This window comes from Phaenicophaeus curvirostris, chromosome Z, assembly GCF_032191515.1.
Source record: "Phaenicophaeus curvirostris isolate KB17595 chromosome Z, BPBGC_Pcur_1.0, whole genome shotgun sequence".
Lineage (NCBI taxonomy): Eukaryota > Metazoa > Chordata > Aves > Cuculiformes > Cuculidae > Phaenicophaeus > Phaenicophaeus curvirostris.
Window position 1 is genome coordinate 24,455,348 of NC_091431.1, and position 16,540 is coordinate 24,471,887.

General features: G+C 39.4%; 1 protein-coding gene across 3 annotated transcripts in view; it reads right to left on the reverse strand.

Moving 5' to 3' along the window:
• The window catches only part of FRMD3 (FERM domain containing 3), a 141,124-nt gene that overhangs the window by 84,450 nt on the left and 40,134 nt on the right, over window positions 1–16,540 (reverse strand). The window lies entirely within an intron of this gene.

A 16,540-nucleotide genomic window follows, 5' to 3' on the forward strand; every position in this document is an offset into this window, starting at 1 on the left:
TCTATGCTTGTTTTCTTTAGTGTGTTACATATTTTCAAGTTCTATAGATGTAAAAAGATTAAATAGATTAATTCAAGAACAGCTGTATCACTACAGAATGAAACATAACCGAGTCAGAACTAAATTGTTCCTCTAAGGCAAAAATATAATTTAAAAAGCAGCTGTGGCTATTGAAAACTGAAGTAGTTTGGTTGCCAATACCTGACAAACATCATAAAAAGCAACAGAGATTTACAGAGCTAAACTGCCCTCTACACTGCCACCTCTCACATTTCTGACTTCTCTTCAGACATCCCCTCCAGTGATGAGACCATATTTCCGCTAGGCTTTTTGTGACAGAAATCCTGAAGCCCAACAGGCATACATCTACAATTATTCTGCAGTTCAGTATCAGGGCGTACTCCTGTACACAGAAGTGTGGCTGTAAAAGGGCAGCTGGGAACAATTCTCTTGTTCGTGTCAATTTTGGGATAGCTGTCATCACATTTGCTTTTGTTCCCAGTGACACGGCAAAGAAGTTCACTAAACATCACCAATGGACTGGGGCACATACTATGGGAACGGGACTGATTTAAATATCAACTCTTCAGAGCTGAATAAGAGGGAGGGTTGAGGGCACAGAGAAGGAACGCAACCCAGCATACCCAAATTCCACAGTATCTTCAAGACGAATTTTTCAGTCCTGCCCAAATAGCAACATCAAGAACAGAGTCCTCATTCTGCAGCAACTGAAGGCAGTGAGCTGGAACAGGCTCAGCTCCAAGCTGGCAATGTTGAGCAAGCCCTAATCCTGACAACTTCCAATGCCCTGAGCAAATTTCTTACAGCTCTCTAGATTTATGGATTCACTGCAATTATAAATGACAGTAACTACTCACAAGATGGATACACAGGCAATCTCTTTGCCTTTTTTGCTCCATCTTTGGTAAAAATAATAGGAATATGCTTTTCTAGATGTTTCACAAGAATTGGACCTTGCATAATGCCTTCAAAATATAAAAACTAATTAAAACCACACCTGTTTCATTCCTAATATAAAGTGCTATAACCCTTCAAAAGGATTTCCTTCCTGCTCATAAACAACATCCTCCGGTATTTTAAACTACTTGAAGGTACACTGGAAGTCTATTACACAGCACTTAACTGGAAATTTTCATCAACTGTAAAAAGGGTCAGCTGCAATTTACATTTTTGTTGTTGTTAAAGTTTCCAAATAAAAAAACCAGGAAACTTCTGATAAAAACTCGGCCTGGAAGGTGCAGATTTTATTTTAAGAGCAAACTAACACATAATTTTCTTTTCTTTACAGTGAGGAATCAATTGTATCTCTACAAACTTCACAGAAGGGGAAAAAGTATTAGTACTTACAATTTTAATGAAAAACACAAAAAATGACATTGCAATAAAGAAACTGGCATTTACTTAATTACAATAATCCTCTTCCATACGTTATGTACTTCAACCACCCTGACATAAGCTGCAAAAGTAGCACGGCAAGCAGTAAGCAGTCCAGAAGGCTCCTAGAATGCATCAAAGATATTTACTTAACCCTGTTAATAGACACCCCCACCCTAGGGGATGAGATACTGGATCTGATGATCACCAATGCAAGTGAGCTCATCAGTGACATCAAGATCGGAGGCAACCTGGTCTGCAGTGATCGTGCAATGGATGGAGTTCAAGGTCCTAAGGGGTATGGGACAGGCAATGAGTACAGTCAGGACCCTAAATTTATGGAAAGCAGTCTTCCAGCTCTTCAAGGAGTTAGTCAGTAGGACCCCCTGGGATATGGTCCTCAACAACAAAGCAGCAGAATGGAGCTGGCAGATATTTAAGGATGCTTTACACATAGGACAAGAGTGCTCAGTCCCCAGATGTAGGAAATCAGGCAGGGGAGGGGGAAGACCAGCCTGGATGAGTTGAGACCTGCTGATCAAACTGAAGAGCAAGAGGGAAGTGCACAGGCAGTGCAAGCAGGGACAGGGAACCTGGGAAGAGTGTAGGGACACTGCCTGATAGTGTAGGGATGGGGTCAGGAAGGCCAAGGTACAGCTAGAAATGAACTTGGCAAGGGAAGCGAAGACTAACAAGAAGGGCTTCTACAGGTATGTCAACCAGAAAAGGAAGGTTAAAAAGAGCATACCCCACAGATGGTTGAAAATGGTGACCTCATATCAACAGACAAGGAGAAGGCTGAGGTACTCAACAACACTTTTGCCTCAGTCTTCATTGACAGCGTCTCTCCTCAACCCTCCAACAACAAGATGGGGAGCAGGGGGGTGAAGCCCCTCCCACTGTAGGGGAGGATCAGGTTTGTGACCACCTGAGGAACCTGAACATACATAAGTCTATGGGACCTGATGAGATGCATCCCAGAGGCTTGTGGGAATTGGCTGATGTGGTTGCCAAGCCACTCTCCATGATATTTGAAAAGTCATGGCAGCCAGGAGAAGTCCCAGGTGACTGGAAGAAGGGTCATATTGTGCTCATTTTAAAAGAAGGTAGAAAAGATGACCCTGACAACTACTGACCTGTCAGCCTCATCTCTTTGCCTGGGAAGATCATGGAACAGATCCTCCTAGAAGCTACGCTAAAGCACGTGGAGGACATGGAGGTGATTAATGGCAGCCAGCACGACTTCACCAGGGGCAAATGCTGTATGACCAACTTAGTGGATTTCTATGATGGGGTAACTACATCAGTGGACACAAGAAAAACAGTGAATGTGATCTATCTGGACTTCTGTAAAGCCTTTGACACGGTCCCCCACAAAATCCTCCTCTCTAACTTGGAGAGATACATATTTGATGGTGGACTGTTTGGTGGATAAGAAATTGGTTGGATGGTGGCACTGAGAGAGTAGTGGTCAACAGCTCAATGCCCAGATGGAGACCTGTGACAAGTGGTGTCCCTCAGGGGTCCGTACTGGGACCGGTGCTGTTTATTATCTTCATCAATGACACAGACAGCGAGATTGAGTGCACTCTCAGCAAGTTTGCAGATGATATCAAGCCAAATGGTGCAGTTGCCACTCCAGAAGGATGGAATGTCATCCAGATGGACCTGGACAGCCTGGAGAAGTGGGCCTGTGTAAATCTCATGAGGTTCAACAAGGCCAAGTGCATGGTCCTACACCTGGGCCAGGGCAATCTGCAGTTTCTATACAAGATGGGGGATGATGTGATTGAGAGCAGCCCTGTGGAGAAGCACTTGAGGGGGCTGGTTGATGAGAAGCCGGACATGAGCAGGCAATGTGTGCTCACAGCCTATAAAGGCCAACCATATACTGGCCTGCATCAAAAGAAGTGTGGCCAGCAGGTCAAAGGAGGTGATTCTGCTCCTCTACTCCATTCTTGTGAAACCTCATCTGCAGTATTGTGTCCAGTTCTGGAATCCTCAACATAAGAAGGATATGGAGCTGTTGGAACGGGACCAGAGGAGGGCTACAAAGATGATCAGAGGGCTAGAGCACCTTTCATATGAGGACAGGCGTTATAGCGACCTTCCAGTACCTGAAAGGGGCTTCAGGAAAGCTTGGAAGGGACTGTTTACAAAGGCTTGTAGTATTTAGGACTAGGGGCAATGGGTATAAACTGGAGATGAGCAGATTTAGGGTAGACATAAGGAAGAATTTCTTCACTGTGAGGGTGGTGAGGCACTGGCACAGGTTTCACATGAAAGTTGTGGACACCCAATCTCTGGAGGTGTTCAAGGCCAGGTTGGATGGGGCTTTGGGTAACCTGATCCAGTGGGATGTCCCTGCCTATGGCAGGGGGTTGGAACTAGATGATCTTACGGTCCCTTCCAACCCAAACTATTCTATGATTCTATGTTTCTATGATTATGATGTTAGCTTTTGTATAAAAAAGGTTTTACCTGCATACGTTGAGATCTTTCTAAGCAACTCCATCACTCAGTCATTCCAGCAGATATAAATAAAAGAATGTGCTCTCAGTAGAAAAGTTTTCCTTATCTTTGTTTAGCTGAAGGGAAAATGTGGTACCCTACTACATTGCTGGAAATCCGACCCCAATCCTATCCACTTACAAGTGCCATCCAGGTGGAACTGACTGACAATACACAGGCTCAAGAAATGAGAAGACTGGATGGCTGTATGGGAAGATCCTCCTCTGGAGAGGAAAGTGACAACCAAGCATGCCAATTCACAAAGTAGAAATACACATTATGATACAAAAACGTTCTGAGGGAAGAACTATATTTGCTCTTATTCAGGAAGATGCATCTCTTCCTAATAAGCCTCCTAATAAGACAAGCAACAAAAATACCTATTTCCCTTAGCTGCAACATGTTCACGACATAATTTCAGCACAGAGCTTCCCAGGCATGTACACTGTAGAAAAGCAACGAAAGGCAACTCATCTAAAACTAACAAAAACATAGCTTCAGATTTCAATTACCATCTTAGTTTACCCTTATTTAAAGTGGGAAAAACGTTCAGGTGAAATAAAGAAAAGGATGTAAGTACAGGAGTGAAAGCATTAGGGAGTAATGTTAATTTTAGTCCATAGGGAATTTAGCAGTCAGTAGTGATAACCTTTGGCCACAAGAACGTTTCATGCCTGAGACACAAACTACTTGAACTCCTATGGTTTAGAACTCACAGTCCTTGAAGTAGCTAAGTTTTGCGAAGAAGAGGGGAGATTCAGATTGGATATTAGGAAGAAATTTTTTACCGTAAGGGTGGTGAGGCTTTGGAACAGGTTGCCCAAAGAAGCCATGGATGCCCTCCTTGGAGGCGTTCAAGCCCAGGTTGGATAAGGCTTTGAGTAACCTGACTGCATGGAAGGTGTCCCTGCTCATGGCAGGAGGGTTGGAACTAAATGATCCTTAAGGTCTTTTCTAAGCCGAACTATTCTATGATTCTACAGTTATATATCAGTCTTTAACTCATATTTCTGAGCACTTAATTATCAGTTGAATCCTGAGTGCTGTGTGTTAAGTAATAGAACTGAATTTAAAAAAAAAACAAACCACAAACCAACCCCTTTCTACTGTTTCAGTTGAGCAATAAATATACAAATACATCTCTAAGATAAAGGGAAAAGCAGAAAAAAATAAAAGCGAGAAAAATGTCTATGCTTAGAAGAAAATAAAAAAAGTGATAGCAATTTCAAGGTTGTATGGATTAATGCCACTACAGAAGCTCTTAATCTTAAATGAAACTGCATGCCTAAATATACACAGCACTGAAAATTTACCCAGAAGTATCTGCTGTAGTGAGGTCAGGAATATATTTGTCAAAGATAATTCCTCTTGTATGCTACCTCAGTAGGGAAATGAAGAGGGTTATTTGAGATTACTTTTTTTTTCTTCAGTTTAGCACTATTTATTTGCAACAGATGGACATCTCTGTCCGTACCACAGCATATTTTTGCCCCTTCTTGAATTAGAGGTTATTGTAGGATGATAGCGGTCAAATAACAAAAGGGGAAAAAGAAATAATGACACCACAGAAAAATTACACAATGCCAGTCCCATGCAAGGGAAACTATCATAAATACAAAAACACATGGAAAATTAAAATTGTATTCTACTGTGCCACAAAGCCTGGTCAGCAGGAGTGAAGACAGATAACAGCTTTCACACAGTCAGCTCTTAACCTCAGTGCTATTCCACAAGTAAATTACTCTGACCCTGGAGTAAATTATAAATGACAAAAAGAAATATTTATAGTTCACATACAGCAGTTCTCAAAAGTCATCACCAGACAGGCAGGCGGGCACTAAAGAAACCACAAATGCAATATCCATTTACAGGGCTCGTCATCGGCTTCAGTTCCTCTGTATATAGGCAACACTTGGCCATTTAGGTTTTAAGTCTCTGAAGTGACAGCCTCACAGAGGGCTTGCAGCATTAACTGCTCACTTCTGGTAACAGCTTCCATTAGCACAGCATTCATGAAGCTATCTGATGCACTATTGATTTCTTAAAAGGAACTGAGTGCTTCTGTCAACAAAGCTATAATTTTATTCAATATCCAGCATTGGTCAGCAAAGCTATCTCTGCTTTCCCTCTTGTATTCTTGGCATCAAAACTAACTCAGAAGATGCAGCTAGGACACACCAGCATATCACATCTAGCAAAGTAGATGACAAATTTCAAGAATGAGTTCTCAGTTCCCACTTACAAAGCAACCTAGGAACCAAATCAGGATTTTGATAAAATTACCCAATACCCCCTACTACAGGTGACAGTCAACAATCCTTTCTTGACCTTGTGAAACACTGAATCCTCTCCACAGGTTCAGAAGACCCAGAAAATGAGGAACCCCATGTATTCTGCTTCAGGTACAGTTCTTTAACTATACCTTTCCTAACAGATATACAGAAGTGTGCCCTTTTTTATACAAAAATAAGTATCTTAAAAAAAGAAAAACATCCAAAAATAGTTCTGGCCAAACAAGACACTTCCCTGAGCACAGGCAGAAAACAGAATCAGCGTGGCATGATACAGCTTAGTTAAGAAGCTGATGGAAAAACAACCAACTGGTGAGGGGTAAGATTTGCAGCTACATTTCAGGGTTCAGCTGAATATGTTGAAATCCATCCATGATGAAGGTCATGCAGGAACAGCCACACAGATACTTCCACACTAAGTGGGAAAGTACGACCAGAGCAGAAAAGGGCCAGTTGGAAGATGAGATGAACAGAGCAGGGGAAGCTGCCATTGCCATAGGGCAGCTGGTGACCCTGTAAGCAGTGGTAATGTCACCTCAGCTGGTCTCCTCAACCCCCAGCTTGGGGTTACCCTCCATGTTCATCTCCTTTTATTCGGAAATACACCACAAATGCCTGCAAGTACGACATAAGGTATGCATGCACTGAGTGGGAGGGAAGGAGAAAGTAAGTGAAGATCATGGAACAAAATCCCCAAAGGGAGAGATTTCATAAGTGCTGAATTAATGCCCATTTGAAAGGCTATTAGAGTGATGTGTGAGGCTAAGAGCTTACATAAAGAACAGAATACGTGACCAGATATTATGGGAATTTGATCCATCATTATGTGGATTACTCCAGAATCATAAGCCCAGCTGTGCAGCTAGTGCTCTGGTAATATCAACCCTGAAGCACGCTGAATTTCTACAAGTGCTGCAAATCAAAAATAATGTCTCTTGACAGACAAGACCCCCAAGCACGGTGATAAATTCAACAGCTCCCAGTGAACAATTTGAATGTATAACTCATCCAGTAATCTGATTTGATAAGGGCCTAGATAAAAACTTTTGATGAACTCATAAATCCCATGTATGCTATGCCTTGAGCTGTCCCATAATCATATCATTAATGCTTCAGAGGACACCTGTCATAATATCTTCTGAGGCTATCCAAAAAGGTTTTTATGGATTGGAAGATGCTGAGGATGCACTGAAAGGTCTTCTACCATTTACTAATTTAGAATCCATCAACACACTTTTTCTTTCAAATACTCATCTTGCTCACCTGACCAAGGTAAGTAACTCCTTTCTGAGAAAACTGTTCAGTCGTTATTAATACTGCACTACATACGCTCACTTTTGCCACTTGTTTTGACTGCAGAAATTTTGTAACTTGAGGGATCATGTTGGGTCATTTCCCACTTCCCAGAGTTTTATATTCCTTTACTGTCTTTGGGCAAACTGAGAGAAAAACTTTACTGTGAAAAATTATTTCCAAACTGCTCAACCAGTGCTTTATAGAGACATATTGATACATATATTTTTATTTCAGAAATAATTATGCAGAAAAGAACTTTTCCTAAATACAGCTGCCCCCCGCCCCTGATAATGACAGATGTTAAATGCTTGTTGTGAAAGAAGACAACATGAAATTTGTGAGATTAGACATCCAGTCTTCAGAAAAGCAAATTTATGGTAGATTGAAAATACTAGAGAAAGAAGTTCTTTAGAAGCATCCTTGAACATAGTGCCTACACCAATGCACCCCAATGGTATTGAATAAAAGCCAGCTGTTGTCATCAGAGGAGGAACTCATTCTCTGTGTAATACAAGCTTGTATCTCTATGTCAAAAAAAGTTACCAGTTAACGAATTTTTTTTTAGTAGGGGGAACTGGATTGATTTTTTGTTTTCTTTCTCTCTTGCTGAAGGTCATTCAGTCCTTGGAATTCACACAAACTGCCTCATTAGCACTACCTAAAATAAAGACCTCCATTTGGCACCACAGAATTAATTCCCCTTGCATTTGTAATCATCATCTCAGAAAATTAAAACTATGTTAAGTATTTTTTTACTCTTTTAAGTATAATTAGACATAATTCAGATTTAAAACAAAAATTATTTCTGTATTTCTTTTAAATACTAACTCAAAACACATGACATATTCTAAATAATCGTTGGCAAAAACCCAAACAGAGGGTTCTACAGGCTTGTTCCTTTAACCACAGCTGCAGAGAAGATAATAAACCAATACATTTTAAAGGTTCCTTAAAAATTAACTGCTTCTCCCTTATCCCTTGCTGTATCAGACTCATCTTCCTCTTTCTGCCCTGTGCTTAGGCGTCCTATTCACACAGCAGAGATCAAAGGCAAACTGACCTAGCTTTTTACTTTTTCAGTAGTTGGTTTATCTCCTACATTTTTGAGTCATGGTACATGTCAACACACTACTAAAATGCATTATTTTTTACTAGGCTGGGAACTCATTACACTTGAGTTTTCTCAGGACTAGTTACTCTCATATCTCTTTTAAGATCCCAAAAATAAATCCAGAGGTACTACGAACATTTCTTACACCTAGTAACTGCGAAGCAAAGCCTTGAATTACATACCAAATGATAACTCACTCTTCCCAGTGAAGACCCTGATCTCACAGAAACACTGTATCCATCTGTTTAGTACACAATTTACTGTCCTTGGTATTTATAACATTTTATCCCTCTGCTGAAGCTAAAGGAAAAAAAAGGAATAAAACAAGAATTCAGAGTATACATTTAAACACTAGGAGTCATCTAACATTTTCCAGAGTAGCTGAAATTTAAGAAGAGCATTGTAAGGTCACTCAGTTTATTGCACGTGGTGTGGGGGATGTTTATGCATACTGACCCATTTTTCTTAGCAGTCCACACTGCCTATAGCAATTGAATACACGTGGAGAAAAACTCATTCAAACAAGAAAAATCCAGAGGAAGATACTGAACAGGACCACACATATTCATTTTATTACACATGGTGGTGGATAAGAAAGCCCTGCAGTGAAAACTACATTCTGTATGCAATTAAGCAGAGTGCGGTTCTCTCAAGCAAGTTTCTTCAGAGAAGTCTCATTCTAACATGGAAGATTTTAAATAAATAAACAGACAGACAGACAGATAGATAGATAAAGTGCCTTGATATTTAAGCACCAAAGCAAATATTTTCAAATAAAGTCCTGTTCTCACACATGTGGTTAAGATGGTGTAGGGAGATCTATGAAAACATAACGTACAGTAACGTTCAAAAATATATTGTAAAATTTGTTCCTAGGTCAGCAGCTACATAAAATATGTCTCTCCATTCCTATTACATTTAGAGCAAAAGGAGAGCTAATGGCAGTACAGAAACTGAGCAACATGGCAAATGAGTGAACACCTTTGAGTACTATCTCAAGATACAAAGTTTTCCCCACTAATTGTTGAAAGATCTGTCCTGAACCTCTTGTATTTTGGGAGCAAACTAAGGCCACATTTTCCCTTCTCTTCACCCAAGTCATCTATGGCTGCTACTGGCTTATGGGAAAAAAAAAATCTTTAAAAGTCTCTTATGAAAAAGCTGGAGCCATTACACAGCTGACACATACATTAAAACAAGAAAAGTTTTGACAGCTTCATACCTGCTGTGCCAAAACTGACAGCAAAAACTCAGGAGGTAATTATTTTATAATGATCCCCTTTTCAAAACTGAAGAAGTTACATAAATGAGTAGATGACACCAAAGAAGAAAAAGTATCTTTGTCTAACAGCACAAGGTAACTTTCTGAATTTCTCCTTCTGCCTAGCACAGTGAAGTAAAAGGGACTTATGGGAAATAAAGTGAGAAACAATCCATCATGGGAATAGGCAAGAAAGCAATCAGACATTTCACCACAATTGCATCCTTCCTATGGGGTGCATAAACCATCCTCAGCCATGTGCCCCCAGTGTGAGCAGCAAGCAGAAGGAAGACAGAGAAGCAGTGGAAGACTTTACCACCAGCTGCACTTCTGTCCATAACCCAAATCCACCCATCTTCACGTGTTCTCCAAAGAGCTGTAAGGAAAGGACCAGACTCCCAAATTAGCTGGGAAAGCACAGTTAAGCGTAACCATAACCACATCAATGGCACATGAGATCCAGTAAAAAAGAATAGAATTCTTCTAGATAAGGTGGAGTGGAAGATCTCTTTTTTCCAAGGCATTAAAACCTTATTGTTTAAACCTGAAACTCTTGGGCTGCCCTGTCCCACCACCTGTTCTCCTCTAGCCCTTCCTAATCTTGTCCATCTTCCTCCTTGCCACACAACAGCAGGTGGCCTGCCTCAGTTCACACAGGCAGGAAGAGCACATCAAAATGCCCAACAGGCAATATTGACTGCACCTTTGTCTTTGCCACTTTCTCTCAACAGAAAAGTAGAAACAAACCCCAAAGTAAGTGAATGTGAGGTTCCCAGCTCTGAGCATTTGACTGTGAAATACACTGAGTTACAGGCAAGGCAGGACAGCAGACATAAGTAGACTAGATACAAGGAAGTATTTCTTCACCATGAGAGTGGTGAGGCTCTGACACAGGTTGCCCAGGGAAGCTGTGGCTGTCCTGTCCCCGGAGGTGTTCAAGGCCAAGTTGGATGGGGCCTTGGGCAGCCTGATCTAGTGGGAGGTGTCCCTGCCCATGACATAGGGGTTGGAACTGGATGATCTTTAAGGTTCCTTCCAATCCAAACTATTCTATGATTCTGTCTTTCTATGATAAATGGTTAGCTGTGCACAACTGGTCCAGCTGTCAGAAAGAAATTAACTTCTGAAGGACACAGCTTCATAATGTGGTCGAAAGACACTTCAATAATGAAATGCCTATATTTATTTCTGCATATGACTATGTATTTCAACAGTGACCCAACGGAGTCTCTACAGTACATACTTATATAGTCTTGGAGAGTAGCAGATAATAGTCTTGAAATATTAATTTAAGATCCTTTAATAGCAATGGCCAATAGATCAAAAATGCTGACCATCATCATGTATTCAGCTCATAAAAGGCACTTCCTTTTCTAGCTTATAATGCACCTTTGATACCTCTCACACTTCGACACACTATATGTTTTTATGCATAAATGACTATACACACCAGCACACTTTATATATAAATATGTAATAAAGATGTCAAGAAAAAGGACTAAAGGATTCTAAAATTGGAGAAGGCCATTAGATCATGTGGCTGTCTGTACAATTTGGAACATACAATTTTATCCAATTTATGTCTCATACTACCCTGCTTAATCTTTTGTCAAGCTCAATAATTGCATTTTTCTACAGCCTGTCTTCAGCCAAGGCAGTCAATCTTGATTTAAAGCTTTTTTTTTTTAAAAAAAAAAAGGGTTGAAAATCTGCAGATTCTGTTGCTGGTTTATTTCACTGTATAACAAGCTTTACAAAACAAACTTGGAAAAATCACCCTTCAGTTAAACTTTCAGCATAGCACATGGAGAACCATAATTTCCTATGAACATTTTTACTAAAAAAAATTTTTTTTAGAGTTATGTAACTAGAACAATCTCTTTAGATCAAATGGATTTAATGGATGACCATTCTCTATTTGACAGCATTCAAAAACTGTTATTTTAAAAAATATGTATGCTGCCATATTTAATAATACCTGCTTTCTCACAAACCAAGAATACATTCCAAAGTTTAAAGCACAGCTTTTCTCAAAAAGTTTTAAAATATAGTCTCACCCTTATTTTATTGAGTCCCTAAAACAGCCACCGACTGGAAGCATCGTATTGGGAGCACCTTTATTTAGAGATCAACCAAACTACAGTTCTGATATCCCTTTTGTACTGGCACTGGAAATACCCATTTCCAATAAGTTCATGACAGATTTGTGAAACAGAAGGCAGGCAAACAGCTTGTCCTGGGACAAAATTGTGCACTCTTGACCCTGGAATCACAGAGGACCAGATGTCAGCCCCAGCTGTGTGATGCTTGTGGTTCCCATCTCACTGTGTGACAACAACTTTCTAACCCTTCTGGCAGAAACAAGGGAAATGCTCAGAACCATGCATTACACTCTTTAGTTAAAACTTATATTTGTTAAATACTCTAAAAAAACTCCACTAGGAAGGAAATAGGAAATAGATCCTGCCCAAGGTGTGTGGCAATTACACCCACTTTGGACTGCACCAGGCCATTTCAGACTCTGTTCTGTCTTGATTAGAACATTTCCAGGTTCACTTCACCCTCCATCATCCACTTCTCTGAGATATGGACTTGGTCAAAGAGCTTCAAAATTGCCAGAAAGCTTAAACATGAAGATTTCTCTACTTGCAAAAATACTACACATTTTAATAACTACATTTTAAATCTGAAAAAATGCTCTGACAGATTAACTTAAAAATTCACATATTTTTTCTTTCAGATTCTTTCTCTGGTCACTGAAAGAAAAATCACAATATTCCCAAATAAGTGGTACAATATCAGATGATCTCCACCTCTGAACTTCACAATCAGGTAGCAGCCATCCTACCTTTCTCTACAATCTTTATCTCCTATTGTACATCATCCAGTGCCGGAGGTGATTTTAGGGGACTGAAGATGACAGCTCCCATCTCTTCATTAAAATTGTTGAGATATTTGATCTACTCCTGAAGACTTCAGCTGCCATAAAACTGGCAGAGAATCTCTGGTTGAACTTGAAGAAAAGTAACAAGCAAAACATGCACTCCAAGCTAAGGAAACTCACCAGCCCCATCTCAAAACATCAGAAGGTGAAAAAAAAAGAGGCAAACTGCATTGTGTAAATGCAGTCTGTTTTATTTATAAGCTAATTTTGCAATTTGGGGAGTGATTTTCATACGCTTGCTGTTGGCAGTATTGGAAAAGAATGGCAAATGTGCCATATGACATGCAGCAAATGAACTAGTGGAACCAAAACCATATCAATAAACACTTAGCCTTCAAAAGTATCCTGTCAGGACTACATAAATTAGACTTAATTCAGCTTTTCTCATGAAGTATTAATCCATGTCAGGGACAAATATTCAGCTTTCCTAATGCAATACTCTTCTGCCTTGGCTGTGAAAAAGCAAATATCTAAAGGTCATTTGCATCACAGATTTCAAATCGTAAATGAAAAAAAATCCATTTTACAGCATTATATCCAATCTAGGAACGAGTACACCATAGGATATTGAGAAAGTGTAACGAGTTCAAACAACAAAACATAAACTCAAAACCCAATGTTATGTTGTGAATATCAACATTGCTTTCAACTGCAGCATCAAGACAACACAGAAAAATATCTCCTGCTGGAATGCTATACCAAGTGTATAAATAGACTTTATTCTAATAATCTATCATAAATATCTGAGAAACTTTTCCATTTCATAAATTTTAGTGCTTGGTGATAAAAAAGTGAGAAATTTTGCCTAGATTAAATTAAAGTGTTCTACCTTACAACTTACTTCTCTATCAATTTTTTAACTCATGTGCAAAAAAAGCTGTATTCCACATCCTCATGTTTTAATGATTATTTTGATACAGTGAGGAACAATGGACTTCTAAACTCTTTTCTTTTATATTCTTTCAGCACTAACATCCTAAAATACAGCAACAAAACCATCTAGGGGCTTAGTTGTATTATGCAGCTCAATAATCTAATCATCTATCCATTCTATTCACTTAGTGCCAGTACTTCAGTCAAGAGAGTCTTGCTCCAGGACTAGCCTGAGCAATGAATCAGCCCTTCTGCAAAGAACCAGAGGGTAAATTCTTATTAACTTTTCATCTTAATAAGGGACATTATGATTGTTTTCTGGCAATGAGGAAAACCATAGGTTTTATATAACCTAACAACTCTGGAAATGAGCTGCACTAAGGATGGACCAGAAAATTTGTCTTCTTACAAGAACATCTCATAGTTGCCTTGCATATTAATGGAAAACATCTAAGTAATAAAGTTACGTATTTGTTTTCTTTTCAAGAGCAGATCTATTTACTCAAAAACAGAGTAAAATGGATAAGAGCAGCAGCATGGAATGCCAGAACACATCTCCCCGCTGAAACATAACTATGAAAGAACACTAGCTCTTTCCTGCAGGCATCCTAAGCTAAGACAAACACCTAACCCCACTCCCACCCAAAGCACCACAGAGCAAATACAAAAGGCAATTCACAAACTTTCTTGCCTATACTGGCTTCTCAGAAAAGATCATAGAAAATGCAAGGTTTTATTCTGACCATTAGTCACAGTCCAACGTATCCTAAAGATCACGTAAAGGAAATATGGACTACATTTGTATCATCCAGCCAGTCATTTGGGTTACATCCCAGGATGGGCAGATGACTCCACTACCGAGACACTGTTATACAGGACAGAGGAAAGCAGGACTATTCTAGGTAACGGAGGAGGGAAAGATTATAAGGGCAGTAGTGAGATCAGCACAGTGAGGCAACGTAATCAGCATTAACCAACATACTGCCACTACCTCAGCAATGCCAGTTTCTAGAGTAGCAAAGCAGACCTTCAGGCTACCATGAGAAATTTTTCATTGCTTTCAAAAACACATGAGAATTTAGAGATGTTCATTAAACCATTCTAACTGAGTAAATAAGATAGTACAATGTACTTTCAAATTGCATTTTTAAACCATTAGCTGATTTTACAGCATCCCTGCTGCAAAAGAAAGCTATTTTTAAATAATTTACTATGCATCCTAGATCCTACTCTGCAAATCTTACTGGTTCAATTTTGAAAAATTCAGAGGTCAATTCTGCAAAAGCCAAATGCCCCACTATACATTCAATGGAGGTTGAATAAGTTAACAGCTAGGGTGGGAGGGGAGCAGGAGCGGAGGGGTGGGGCAGGAAAAAAAAAGCATCCACCACAGCATTTTGCTGTCTCAGGCTAGCACCTCTGCCTACAATGCAAGCTGCTATTTGCACATTACAGAAGGACCTCTTCATGCTAACTAATGAGCTCAAACTTCTATAGAACTCCTGAAGTGGAATAAAGAGTTCAGTGCTTAAATTCTCGTCTTGTTTTCAATAAAATTCAAGTTGCATGTAACATAAGCAAGCCAGTGTCACCCTTTCTTATGTTTCCCTTTACGTTAATATTTTCTTTATACTTAACTTAATTTTTGTATGGTTTCAATATGTTAACATTGCAAGATGCAGCACTGCATATTGCACAGACTTCTAAAGGTCTGTAATTCATGCATGTGTCATGGTAATATAACATGCATACATCATGTGTTCTCAGGAAAGCATAAGAGAGCCACCCACTGATTGCAAAGTGGAAGATGGGAGCGCAGATTATCCTGGCCACTTGCATGTCATCCATGCAGAGCAGGGAAAAACAGAAGTCTATCTGCAGTCACAAGACTCAGTAATAGCCCAGAGGCATCCACTTGAAGGAGAAGGAGTAAATAAACTTAAAGCTTTTTACCAGAAGCTAAGTGGTTGCTAAAGTGTTACAATGCACAATTGTGGAGGTGCAGCACTCATCCAAAGACATACATGGGAACTACCAAAGATGAAAACTGCTACAGACTTGAGATTGCTGGATCCCTTCAATGTACTTGCAGCAGAAGTCTTTGAAAAGTTTACCTTATTTCCAAAGTGAAATCAGAAGAAGCAGGTTTGTTCCCAGTATCAAGTGCTGATGTCATGGGAAATTACATCAGAGCATTGTTCAATGAAGGTATGAACTTGAGCCAGCAGAACCAGAGGAATGACATCTTCAAGCAAATGGATTAAGTAAAATATGCAAAGAGAAAGTTGTAGCCCCAGTTCTTCACTCTCATGTAAACCAAAGACATCATTAATTATAATGAAGTTTAATATTAAAGTCTTCTAGAGATGAAAAAGCTAATTAATTAGTTCTGCGTTTACATTCATTAGTTCAAAAGTAAGCTGACCAATAAGTTGCGTAAATCTTAAATATTTTAAAAGTAGCAGGGCTGGGAATTTTCTTTGAAATTCCCTAGGAAGCTGAGTAACACAACTGATCTCTACTTTGTGCAATCCTTATACTCTTTGATCTTATTTTCCAGGAAATGCCAGACTTTCATTTAAAACATAAATGCCCTTTAAGTTTTAGCGCACCTAATGTTACCAAAGGCAGTTCAAATGAGAAAGGGCACATTCTAAAAAAAATCTCACCCTACAGGAACTTGATTTTGATTTTCTTTATTTAAAAGGGAAAAGAGCTCTTTGCAGTTAGCACTTTAAGAAACTTAACTGTTGTACCACTGAGTATTTATTGAACAATTGATGCTTAAAGCCGAAACCTAAAGTCATTTAAATAAAAGAATGGGAACACAAAATCCAGCATTTAGAGTTATCTTTTCT